Source organism: Pempheris klunzingeri, chromosome 4 (genome assembly GCF_042242105.1).
Source record: "Pempheris klunzingeri isolate RE-2024b chromosome 4, fPemKlu1.hap1, whole genome shotgun sequence".
In the NCBI taxonomy this organism is placed as follows: domain Eukaryota; kingdom Metazoa; phylum Chordata; class Actinopteri; order Acropomatiformes; family Pempheridae; genus Pempheris; species Pempheris klunzingeri.
In genome coordinates, this window is record NC_092015.1 from 22,163,421 (window position 1) to 22,177,880 (window position 14,460).

A 14,460-nucleotide genomic window follows, 5' to 3' on the forward strand; every position below is an offset into this window, starting at 1 on the left:
CTCTCTCCATCCAAGTTGTCAAGCACATAAATTGATGAACACATGACATTTCTGGAAGCTAAAGGATAGTGCTATGTTACTTTATCACTGTGAACTTAGTCACACTATCTTACACTGGGATATTAATGTAACCTCTCTTCTTTTTTTTCCTCTCCTCTTACCTCCTGTTGATTATCTAGTGGCAGGAAGGCTTCGTCATTTATTCTTCTCTAAAGGCTGCAGGCCCTGCTAGGACAGGGATCGCTAAGACATTGATAAGCTCGTGTCTGTGTCTGTGTCTGTGTGTTACCATGAGGGTTGACTAAGTTCATTCTAAGTGCTGCAAATTGTAAAATGTGTCCAAATTCTCCTCTTACGGTGCAATGGGATTATTGCATCTGCATGTGGACATACCTCTGTGGGAGTCAACACGTGGTCTAATCCAAGTGCAGCCACCAGGCTGTTGTGTATATTGTGTTATTATGAGGACACTGTCTTCAGTTAGTCCATATTGATCACCAAGTGGGACCAATGAGTAACGATTAAATCCAGTGTTTTCTGTCTCCTAACAAATAATGAGACAGTTATAACAGATGTGCAGGGGAAGTACTGAACTGAATTACAGCTACTACCTCAGTGCCATATCAAGTCACTAAACAGATGGCAGTCATTGTAAAATAGTATTTCTACCTGTTGGTATACATATAATGGAAGTAAATGTTATTACAGGCAGAGCACAAATGTTGTGCTTGCATTAGCTTTTTCATTCATGCTTCACAATGAGTGGTTCATTCATCTGGTGAGAGGCGATCCGCTGACTTTCAATATCTAATCATACCTTTGACCTCTAATTGTTGGTATTGTTGATTTGAAGTTGCTTTAACGTTCATGTATGTGTTTGTTTGTTCTAGTCAAATCTGTCTTGATTCGAGAATTATTTCAAAGTTCCCAAAAAGAGCAGAACCTCTTCTGCTGAATATATTTGTACAACCATTTGATGTTAATGGTCAAATCCTCGAGAGATTCCTGTCTGACCAAAATGATTTGATGAATGATGAATGAGTTTTTTTGTTGGTTTTTTTTTTGGTCATGGCTTGAATGTGCTCTTAGGGAAATGTGATACAGAGTTTGATGGGCATTACAGAAAATTAGTCCTCAGGACAGTTTTAATGATTCTGTTTGAACAAATGTGTCAGAGTGTTTGTAATTCTCCACAACTGCAGTTCCAATCTCCAGGAGCAGCAAAGTTTTTAGATGAACAAGGAAGGACCTTTAGCACAGCACTTTTAGTTTCTCAGAGGAAATTGTTTCTGATAACTTTTCTGCGATAGACGGCTGATAATACTGTGATTTGTGAACACAGTGATTTGAGCAAAAATCATAATGAATACTTTCCATTCCATTCAGTTCTGATTACACTCTAATTGCTCCTGTGTCTTTGACATTGAAAGATGAGAGGTTAGATAGATACAGGCTTACCTGCTTCTAAATACCCAATTAAAATATTTTTTAAAAATTCTACCCAAGTTTCCAGAAAAGTAAAATTATTCGCTGATGATTTGAGCCTCGTGAACAATGTAAATTACCTCAATTAATCTGCTTCTTCCAGTCAGCTGCGTGTGAAAGACTATTTTTGATTCATTCAACAAAGGCTGTGCTGTGATCAATAGACCTCACCTACAAGCCTCACCGATATGGACCTGGCATTTACAGAAAGAAAAGAAGCCCTGCCCATTGATTCTGCTGCAAGATAGTAGTGGATGAGATTGACTTCTATTTACCGTATTTATTGACTCTCATTTCTTTGTCCCTTTCCCGTTGTATACCGTTGGTTGTGGGCTTGAGAGGAATAAACTGAAAGATTAACTAATTTAACCCTCTTTTATTATTCTTACTCTTTATAATTCAGCAGTAAATGAATAAAAAAAATAAATAAACAGATGGAGTTCAGGAGTGTAGTGGCTGCTAAGCCCAATTTGCTCTCTTCATTGTGGTTGAGTAAAAGAGAGACATGTCTGATGCTGTTTACTGAAACATCCTCTAAGAAAGCAGAGGGATGAAGCGTGACTAGCTCTTCCTGCCTGAGATCAATTCCTTGCCCTCAAAGGGTCAAATTCGGAATTGATTTCCTCAGTCCATTTTCCCACAGTGAGAACTCTGTGAAGCAGTAAATCATGTCCTCGAGTACATTGGACAGAACAAATACCTTCACTGGGAAGGCTGCGGGAGCACTTTACTGTCTGCCTCCCTTGTGAACATAATTTCCATTAACACTCTCAAACCTCTACAGCTCAACTATTAAGTGGGATTATTATGGCAACAGCACAGTAAACACAGTTTTGCTCTATGGATGAACAGATGCAGGAGCTGTTCTTTCTGATGATTTAGATTCATAGCAGAGTTGCTATACTCAAGTCCATTAACCAGTGGAGGTGTCGTGGACTATTCCCAGTCAGTTTAAACACTCTCAAAAAACTTCAGGATACAGATGATGAAATTCCATAAAGTTTACTGGGAATCTTGTGAAACTGCAGTTACAATACAGTGAAAAACATCTGCATTAATAAGCAGCATTGTTGATCAAATACACATATCACAACGGTATCCAGGCATTAAGCAGACCGTAACTAGCTTAGCCACAGAGCTAATATAATGAAAGCACGGCTAACGTGGTCAGACAACCAGCAACTCACTAACTTAGCAACGCAATTAGCATCCAGCCGCACTTATGTTCACGCAAACACAAAATAACTCGATGGCTTCGTGTCATAAGATGAATAATACTCAAGGATGTTGCTTTAGCACAGAGGGAAAATGAAGAATAACGTCTTAACCGAGGAGCTGACAACTGCTCATGATCATGATATTTATATTTTTTACTTTTGTGTTTGAAGTTTATTCTTATTCTTTTGGAGCTGTGTGTAACAAAAAGCAATTTCCCCCTGGGGATTATTAAAGGAATTCTGATTCTGATTCTGATTCTGATCAATGTCCCATCACAATGACAACTTATTTCCTGCTTCCTGTTTCCTGTTTCCTGATATTCACTGCTTCTAGGTTGCTATGGTTACAGCAATAACATATCACACTGAACTGGATTTCTGACAGAAAAGTTTTTCTAGGGGCACAACATCAGGTATTTAAGTGGTGATTTCAACAGACTTTGTGTGATAAATAAGCCTGTAGCAAGTGTTTTTATTGAGCGTCTTCCACATGAATCAGTGTAACTCATTGGTTGTTGCAATGTTTATTATGTTTAATGTTTATTTTACATGAAACATTTTTGAGCTTCAAACCTGAGTCCTAGGCTTTAATGGAGTGTTGTTTGGACTTTTGGGGGGGGGTATCTTTTACTTTCTATTCGACAGCAGTATGTTCCATTTCCAATACGTGTGTGTAAAACACTATCATGTGTGCACAATCTAGTAAGAGAGTTTTAGATAAAAGCTGCATCATTTGGTATGCATGAATATTCCTGTAATATTACTGTACAAAGCAATGTCAACAAAATGGTTATAAGTGTGATCGCTTTTAAATGTGCAGGGTTACAAAATTCTAGTTTAGATTATTATCCCAGTGGGTCCCTGTATACTGGGAACTAACATCTGACAGTGTGGTCAATGAGTGTGAAACAGCACCGTTTATAATAAAGGGAAAGGCATCTTGTCACTCGCGTGTCTCAATGGGATATTTCTGTTGATATCCACCTGTTTGGGTGCTTACTTTGCAGCCTCATTCCTTCCTCAGAAGCACTGGAAGCCAAACAATTCACAATTTGTGTTACTTTCACGTTGAAAATGAGCCTAAGCAAATTTGCAATGTCCGTCCTTACATGTGCCTTTTGAAATACATAAAATTCAACACCAAATACACCAGAGACTGTACAAAACAGGAGCTCATGATGGTTGTATATCATCATAAGAGCTTTGGTTGATGTAGCAGGTGCTTGTGACCAGGAGTTGACACAATAACTCAAGTGTGAAAAAATCATGGAATGCATAAAACTATTTGCAGCATGAAATAGTAGGCATGTTTAAACGTATATGTTTGTTTTCATGTCAATAATATACTATATTGTTCAGTTCAATGTCAATTATGTGATGGTGTGTCGTAAATGTGAGGTAGCCCTGGCATTGCTGTTTGGAAGGGACACCATATTTATGTGTGCAATGATGGCATTGACATCGACCACTTTCTCAATAGTTTCCCAGTTATATATATATATATACACACTACTCACAAAAAGTTAGAGATATTCGTCCTTTGGCCACATCCCAATTTATTGAGACACTGAAAATTTTTTGTTGTGGTATACCTACCACTGTTGTTAGATTTTCTTTCAATAAATTGTTTAAGATGAATAAAATTACCATTGCATGCTTCTACTTAAATGCCCTACTTTCATGATATAATATCACTGTAGCATTCACTTTTTACATTTTCCATATATTTCACCTGAAAGTCGAATATCCCTAACTTTTTGTGAGTAGTGTATATATATCTGGTATGTCCCGCCTTGTATGCTTATTTATTTACAATTGATCTCTTGTGTTTTTCTAGGTAAGAGGAGTTTTTGGACCCATGCCTGCAGTGCGTGAGTCTGTGTGTCTGTCCTTGCATGTGAGTTAGCTTATTAGTGTTGCTGTCTGCCACTAGACACACACACACACACACACAGCTTGTTAAAGCTGCTTCCTGCCTACTCATCTTTCTAACAAGACTTCCATCCTGATGGCTCTTTGATTTGATTTCAGCTTTTGTTTAATTCCAAGATGTTTGATGAGGATTTCTAATTAAATCAGCAGGATGTGAAGGAAATCAAAGCTGTTGTAATCATGTTGGGTTGAAATAGCACTTTTTTGGGGAAGAAAAAGTAATTCAGAAGCTTCATGAATGGTGGAGAACATGCAGATGGTGGAGGAGCACCTGTGCAGCATATATCTGTGGAACAGACGTGCCTTAAATACTTATTGACTTTTGCAGATAAGCCCTGATTCAAATCTGATGACTTTCATCACCACTCTTTTTCCTGTTATTATATTTGATTGCATTGAGCAAGGGGCACCAAATAATAGGAACTTTAAGCTGTGATACTAGGGAATACTGTTCATGTGATGCAGGGTGATTGTTGGCAGTTTGAAGACATAATTTAATGGTTTGACAGGAATGTGTGACAATATCTGATAAGCATAAATGTATCTGTAGATTTGTACAATAAAACAAGAAATGAAGATGGGAATTAACACAGTGGCACTGTTACTTTAAGTTAACTGTACAGTAATGTCCTTCTTTAGGTTCCTGATTTTAGCGTTAGAGCATTAAAACAGTAAGTTGGGTCATTTATGTTTGCAGAATCCCCCATTATATTATTCAGGAAATACATGGTCACAGCTCAATTGGAGTGAGTTCATATTTCTTTAAGTAAGTTCAAGCTATTCATGTTTGATCTTGCGCTATCGTTGCTCATGCAATATGCCGTGTTCAGGGCTCAGTCTTGTCACTGATACCTATCTACAGCTGTGATCCGCTTCACCGGAGGGGGAGTCTCTGAGGGTCGGCCATTCTCTGTGCTATGATAGAGACACGCTGTGAAGCTGCGAGTGTTTCCATCTGTCACTTTGTCACTTGGCTCCTCATTTTCGTCCTTCCCTTTCTATCTGCTTCATTCCATCTCTGTGTTCGGTTTCATATCCCTTACTTTTCTTTCCTCTCCCCGTCCCTCTGTTCCCTTTTTCTTGTCTGTTTTCGAGCCAAATCTGCCACAATCTGCCACCACCTAAATTGCCCGGCTGTTACTATGCGCTCCCCCCCGCCCACCACGTCTTTAGCGCATAGTGACAGACAGTTCTCCCAACTTTTGACAATTCATCTCCGTTCGTGCGAGACAAAACAGGACATTCTTGTCCTTTGAAGGCCCGGATAATGCTCTCATGAGAGTCCAGCCTCTCCTTCTCTCTCTCTCAGTCGACTTTGAAGACATTCCCAGTTCTCCCCTTTCCGCAGTTTTTGTTCTCAGCTCTCTGCTCCGACTATACAGCCTCATATCTCAGCTTGGCACCGCATCCCTGATTTAGTGAGGACTTGTTTGATTGACTACACAAAACCATTTCCACAGCAGAATTAGCAACAGCAGGGAAAGTGTGAGGAAGGACAAACACAAGTGCTTAATGTTGCTCTTGCACTTTGAATATATAATTACAGTGTTGTAGCGATTATGAAACCCGAGGAGAGACTGTGCCCTGGTTGGACCTCTGGGGATACATCGGGCCTTGGACAATTTTTGATTCTCCTTGAAGGGATGATGTGATGCAGAAATCAAACCAGAGCCAGAAAGAGGCTTTTACAGAAAATTCATCAATGCAATTAAGTGGAAATTGTTGATGAAATTTCACTTTAAGGACTGGGTGGAATTACGTCTTCTCCTTCAGAGTGTCCCCTTTAAATGCTTGCCGATGGTTTCAAGTGGACTCATTCGATCTTTTAAAGATTTCTCAGACACAGACTGAGGTTTTGAGTGCCGAGCTTTTAAACACTGCGCTTTGTTCTTCTGACACGCTGTATTTAAAAGTTATGCCCATTATAACTCCTATAAGTCCTCACGTTATTTCAAAAAATAGAGCAATAGAGCGTGTTTAAAGCAACTTTAAATATTCATACACATAAGATTATATTCATTTCCCATTACACATTGTCCCAATAAGAATTCATAATTTCTTCTATTTGCTTTTTGTATAATGGAATTATGAGAAAATATTGTCATTTCATTGTTTTGGTAAGAACTATTGTTGTATTGTCATCGTTTGGCATGATATTCCGATGAACTTGCATAATGCATTTCTTCATTTAATGTAGTGAAGTTAATTTTCTATACTAAAATGTGATACATGTTCAGCTCCAACTCAATCCACAATTTTGCCCTAAGAAAGTTGTAAATAACACTTATGCTGTAGGAATGATTCAGTTGATCTTCCAGCTTTTATCGTCACACATCCACACCGTTACCTAACGCTGATCACATGACTTTGACCCAGCAGGCCAGTGTGTAAAAGTCAACACTGAGCTACTTGCAGTGACGTAACGTACATCACAGAACAAAACTTCACTTCCCTAATTAATGTAGATATCTGAACACAAACCATCATGTTTTCATGCATGTGACTGCAGTCACAGTGGCTGAGCCTACAATGCAACACTGTGCATGTTACCTTTCTGCCACGCCTGATCAAACAGGAATTTTTAAAGCAGCCTTGGCTTGGTTTTCTCAAGTCAATTTAAAGGGCAGTGAGATTACTGTCAAATTCTTCTTCTCTTTCCTTACGTCTCATCCCTCCTCTCGCCTGCTGTGTCAAGGGTATTCCATCTCACCCGGAGAAATGCTGTTTGAAGTTTTTTTTAATCTCAGTCTGGACATTGTTGCCTCTCACAGTCAGTGTTATGCTCCTGTCACTTATATCTGAAGCTGGTGTTTGGTCAAATAAAACCAAGAAACTTCTGCCTTCAATACTGCCATTTCATGATTTCTTGAATTCTATTCACGCATAGATGAGGATGATAACAAGAGAAATAAAAGAGGAAAGAATTACATAAAAGCAGGAAGTAAAGGGAGGAGAGAGGAGAATACAAACATAATGAGAGGACAACAGACCGAAAGTATTGATGCTAAACTAATTTAAACAAATAATCTAAATTAAGTAATACATTTCTTGCAGAATTTCAAGTGAGTTGAAGAAATGAAAGTGTGTAGCAGATACATGTTGGGAAATGAATTCATTTTTGCTCTCATTCAGCATCATTTGTATCATTCAATTGTGGGTAGTTTATGTAAATGAACAATCTTTCACTTTCCTCCATGTTGCACCGCCAGCAAAAGTCTTATGCCAGCTCTTGTTGGCTGTTGTCCGAACTACAGATTGCACTTCCACATTTTTTGTGTATTTTGCTCATCACTGTTGCATAATCCAAACAACCACTGGGAGATCTTGGCAGATCATGGTATGTTACTGTAGTTCTGGAGGAAAAGGATGTTCATAGCCTATGCTGGAGACGTGGAGACGTCAGACGTGCAGTTGAACTGAACTAAAGATGTTGTGCTGAAATACACGCAACACAGGCCAGTGGATGAAGTTGCTTAACCCTTTGAGGGTCTTCAGCACTTTCTAGTGTGTTATGATTTTTATTTTTAGCATATTTTATCAGTTTTTCATGCATATTGCTTATAATTTTGCAAGATGGTGAATTTTTCAGAGTTCTCAATTTTTTTCATGTATTTTTTGTGTATTTTAGACCATAAAATGATGCGCATCATGACAAAAACATGGCAATTTAAGGGTTAATTTTTTAAAAAACTAATTAAAATTTGATATGTATGATTAGGGCTGATGCTGGTCTAAAAAACTATTTAAAAAAAATAAAGATTTTTAACATTTTTATGGCTTGTTTTTATGCATACACATTTATGTGTGTAAGGATCTTTAACGTGATTATTTCTGAGGACCTTCAAGGGGTTAATATAAGGAGGAGGGGGCACAAGCATGTCCAGCATTAGACAGAAGCTTTCAGCCACATGTAAACAGAATATTCTGCAAGATCCCAAAACCGAAGCCAGAGGGGCAAAACCCTTTAATACAGTCAGCGGGTGAAACGGATGCCTGAGCATAGAGCAAGTACAATAGTTACAATGTTTTTTACTAACATGGACATGTTACACTGTGAAATCATACAGTACACATTTTTCATGAGGTTCTTTTTGTCCTTCGCAGACAAAATGAACCTAAGTGACATTGTCAGGATATCAGGAAATACATTTGCAAACTCCTTCATCCCTTCTGCTGTCAGGCTATTTAACAGTCTGGATGTGAAACTTTCTAAGTTTCTGCTGTAGTTTTGTGTGTAACATTGATATGTGCCCTGTTTATTTTATGCTATTACTTTATTATATTGTATTTACTCCTCTTTTATAGATAAATTGATTGCAAAATGAATTGCCTTTTGGGATTAATAAAGTATTCTGTATCTGAATCAAGCAAAGATCAATATTCAATACAAATACCAATTACCAAGTTACCCAGTTACCAATTTAAACAAATAGCAGTCTTTATTTAGAAATGCAGTCTGATGTAATTACTGTCAAATAACTAGCACTTTTTACATTTCACAGCCTGGGAGATTGGACTGACTATAATGGGCCAAATCCTATAGATCAGCTAATTCTACCTAGAGACCAATTCTATCCGTGTCACTAGGGGACAGTATGACTTGATGGTATTTCATTCTTTTGATTTGTATCCCTGTAACTCAAGTCAGTTTTGAGTTTATTGAATTGGTGATTGAAAAATGTATCAAAAGAAATGGGCTAGCTTGGTTACTGTATGACTGGATACCTTGTTCACGTGTACAAAGTTATAATTAATTTGTAGAAGCAGTGGAAGTCACAAAGGATTGTCCGGTATTAATGGCTTTACGTCTGCATCTCATCAAAGTGAAGAGCTGAGAGGGTTGTATGTGTGTGTGTGTGTGTGTGTCTGTATGTAAGACCGAGAGAGAGAAATAAAAGATTATGATCCTGTTTGGATGTGACATCGGATTCAGTCTGTCCTGTGCATCTTCAGCTTGTTTTTTTGTGTGTTTTGATGGAGCTGGTCTCCATTCGAGCAGCCTGATACTCTGCACCTTTGTTGCCTTTGTTGAAATATCTCTTCCAGTCCTGACAGATTATTACAATTCTTATTTAAAGCAGCAATGAATTAATAATCCCATTAGACTAGAGGAGGGTAAAGCTGTGTATATTCGGCGGGGTGTCGGCCCAGCTCACTGCGAGGTTATCTCTGTCTCTGAAGACGACTGCTGAATTAGAGGTGCGTGGCCCTCCACTTTGTAGTGAGATGTGTTCCAAGATGTGAGCAGCACTCTTTTCCCACCATCCTGTTACATCACTATAGGAAGTGGTTTTATGCTTTGACAGCGCAAGTGGGGCATAAGGCTCATCATATCTGTCAGTTCATACTTCCATCCAACATTACGATCCAAGGCATGGAGAACATTTCAATAGATTTTACACCTCCCAACCACTACTGTCAGAATTCCAATGAAATTCTGTGGATTTTAATGGTCCCTGAAGATAAATCATAGGGTTTCTGGTGACTCATTGATTTTTTTGACTTTTCTCCTTGTTTTAAGACTCTAAGAATCAAAATATCAGTAATATATAAAATCAGTAGCTGGCCCCTGATGAATTCATTCATTCAAACTGACATTTGCGGATGTGGGACATAATGAACAGCAGGCTGTGGAGACTTACTACAGAGAGGCTTTAGACATGTGCCTTTTACTAATTTTAATATGTAATTGTGTTCATCTTCAAGAAACTTCTCAATCCTTTGTATTTCTGGCTCATCTCACCTGTTCAACATCCATCCCTTCATTGTTCTGCGTCCTCTCCTACTCCACCTTAATACTTTCTTGTTATCAGCAGTCGGGTAATAATATATGGTGTGCCATCTTTCGCAGAGCCAAGATATGCCAGTTGGGTGTGTGTTAGCAAGAGCTGTGTCAGGGCTTACTGGAGCTTGAAGCTGCTCAGTTGCAATGATCCACTCCACTGGGCTGGAGGAAGCTGTTGTGAAGCCCAGATTAATAGCAGTGACACAGACATGCTCTTCAGCCCCCTCAGATCTCATCTAGAATACGTTCGGTTATAAAGTAGAGTGAAGTAAAGACGTTTTGGTCTGAAAAATGAGAATTCAGCCTCATGCTTACGGGGGATAGAGTGCGTACTGGGTGGGGCTGGGTTAAAGCTGTATAAGCCCGTGCATTAATAATATTCATACATGGTGGCATGAAATGTCCTCGTTCTCTTCAGTGATGTTTATCTGCTCAGAGAATTTATCATCAGGGGACTTGAATTTACTGCTGTTGTCGATTCCAGCCGAGATGGAGGATTTAAGGCTCATTGCGAGTCATATATAAAATAGCTGCGTGGACTGTTTACTATAGACTGCTCACCTCAACTTAAATTCAGATACTCGTGAATCTTTGCTGAATTGAGGCTGTGTATATTGTTGTTATTATGCATGTTATCCCTCGCACAAAAAGACTGGAGATTTAATCACACACATAAAGAGGATCATACTTCAAAGGGAGAGTGAGCAGCCGGGAGAGAAACAGACTAATAAAATGTTCGCCGTCTTTTGATCTCAATGAAGAAATATACGTTTGTGCATCTAATCAATAATTTCCCTGCCCTGGCCCTGGTTGTTTGATAGCACAATAGCACTGCACTATTAAATACTAGATGCTACTATTTCACTCCTACAAGGGTTCAACAAATGTAAAAAGTATGTTGCTAAGCAACATAATTAAATAGCATGGGTGGGCATTAGCTATTGGCACTATAGGTTAAATAACCTTCCATTAGTCACTCATGCTAATAAAAACCTATAGGTGTTTCCATTAGATGTACAGTTGTTGATTAATGTATTTCATCCATAAATCAAATGATGACAGGAAAGGGTTGCACACTTCATCATTGTCGTCTCAGGACATTACGCTGTGACAGAATCACTCATTTTTCAGTTCTCTAAGAGGGTCTCCAGTTAGTGCATGTAATGATATTGCTATTCCACTGAACCAGTATGAACACACTGCATTATATCAGGTTAGGGAAACTTGTCACGGTTACAACGATAAACCAAAATGGTGAAGATGACCACAACCTTGATAAAAGAAAAGAATATTGACCTAAACCAGCTGTCAGTAAGAAACAGGGAATAGAAATATTGATCTCTTGTGTAGAGTTGCCTTTTATCCACCCTGCCCTCCTTCTGCTGCAGACTTTGTCACTCTATAACAAAAGGACTTCCTCCCTGCTCCTGGTGGATAGAGTTGTAATCACCACAGTCAAAAGAGGTTTCTTTGATTCTTTGGAATTTGGGACTGTTGTTCTGGGAGGACAGTCACATGCCTTCTCTTGTTTGGGATCTGTAACAGTAGTAATGCTAGTATATGTCATTGTCTAAATGCATCACCAGCCTACCAGATTATGAGCTAAGGCATGCTATAAGTCTGACTGAGAATATTATTTCTTGCCTTCTCTTTTTGCTAAAATCCTGTTGTTCAGCTAATTGCTAAATTTTGGTGTTAATATCAGTAACTTGTGTAACATTAATTGACTTCTGTGTACCCTACATCAAGAATCTCCAAACTGGGAGGCTATTATAAACCAATATACTATACTATACTATACTATTATACAATGGTGTATTCACTCATCAGAACGGAATCCTAAAACCTCTGTGGGTTATTTATATGGTTTCAAGCGCATTGGAGCCGATTTGTCTTGTGCTGCAAAGATAGAAGAACGATTTTTACTCTCTGGTTACATGTTCCAGAGCAGTAGAGGGAGACAGCGGCAGGACCACTACTGTAGGCCAACATTTTCCAAAGATCTGAAGATACAGTGCTGTCATTGTAGTGAAGTCTACATATGCACATTGATTTTCACTATTCCAATCATTCCACGCTACAGCAGTCATTTCCATCTACTCAAATTCACTGAAACGGTGGAATAAATAAAACATTTCTAACCTCAAACATCACGATAAAAGCACAAATCATGTAATACTAAGACTGTCGTGTCATTACATAAGTAGAGAATTTACATAAAGTGTGTGTGTGTGTGTGTGTGTTCTTTTGTGTGTGTTGGATATTAATAGGGTTGTGTGGTGTATCAAAGTCTTTCCACTACCTGCTTTTCCTACTTTACAATGGTTTTAGCTTCAAAATGAGCATTTTCATGATGGTTTCAGGCATGGCAATATTTGCATCTTTGTGCAGTCCAGAATAATGACTCATGTGCCCTCAGCACCATTTGCTATGGACTATAGAAAGGAAAACTGTGTATATATCAGTCCGTGGATTCTTGACCTGACTGACTAATATATAACCCTCAGTCTCCATTATCTAAATGCGTTGGAGGAACAAGGCAATTTTTTCTTCCATGTACAATTTCCCTGTAATGGTTCTTCACAAAACAAAAGTGAAGACAAAAGGCAGACGTGATTGCTAGTTATTAGTTTCTCCAAGTGTAGGAGCCGGAGTAGACTATTGAGATTCAGCTCTCATTCCGAGACCGTCAGTGTAGCTATCGCACGGCTATTGATTCTGCAGAAACAGAGAGTCCATCCTGGGCTCTTGAAATGTTTACAAAATGCTTAAAGCTAAGAAAACAGCACTTAAGTAGAGTAGGCTTTTTGTGACACACTACATGTCTACTTTCAAAAATAGTGTAGACCTCTTAATAATGAAATAAGTGCAAAAATTGCACCAAAGATTTCTGTGTATCGTAGGGTATCAAAATACATCCTCCGTATGCCATGCACGGATTTCTGCTTTCCAACACCCTGGAGGATGATCTGAGCTTTACTCAGCCACTTGCCTTTTGAAAACTGAGTCTGTTGTTGATGTGTCACCAAACTATGAAATGACCAGTGTTGATGGTGAAAATGCACACACGCTCGCATGGCAATTCTGAAACTAGCTTACACACTGGGGCATTTATTCAGACACACATTGCTCTCTGTGTGTGCTGAATATTGAGGTGATTCATTGGGCTACTTCCAGATTGTGTCAGGTTGTCTACGTAAGGAATCAAGCTAACCTGGTAATACTGATGCCACAGGGTATTTTCTTTATTTCCCAGATCAGTAACATTGACCGTTAATGCTTTATTTTCAATTTTTCTTTACGGTTCTTCTCCTTTTTCACTTCAAATAATTGTAAATTATTTCTTATCTTTAAAGGACCACCTATCTTTCACGTACACACATAAAAGTGTATGTGCAGTTGCACAGTAGGTACAAATAAAGTAACACTTTTGTCAGTAGGCTTTACTGATCATTACTTTTACAAGCCAGAATAAGGAATGTTTTTCTTTAATGCATGGCAGCTGGGAGCTATGAAAGAAAGATTCACTGAATTAGAGATTCGGGTTGACTTCACAGGGATGATCCTGACGTTGTTAAAGAAATAATAATAAAGATAATAATGAAGACAGAAACATACTCAGGCAGTCATTTTCAGGGTCACCAGTGTACAAATGTTCTGGCCATTGTCAGTCTGCAAATGCATTTACATTTTACAAGTTTAGTTTACAGTTAAAGAGCATGTGATTTCCTGAAATTCTCTCCCCAACAAGCAGATGCTCCTCTTATGAATTAAAATGAAACAATAATATGGCCTAATTCCTGCAAATTGATTTTAAAGGTTTCTAGAGGACAACAACCCTTGAATTGCCTGTAATCATTTATTTCCATCAGCATTTTTAAGACCATGAAGCAGTGAATGAAAGCCAAGATTCCTGTTTTACTTCATCCCTTGACTCAGAAGTTAAATAATGTTGTTAGCAGAAGATAACGTAGCTGCAGCAGCATTATTTATGTGCTGTGTCTTATCTAAACTAGTTTCCAACACAATGGAATCATTGTC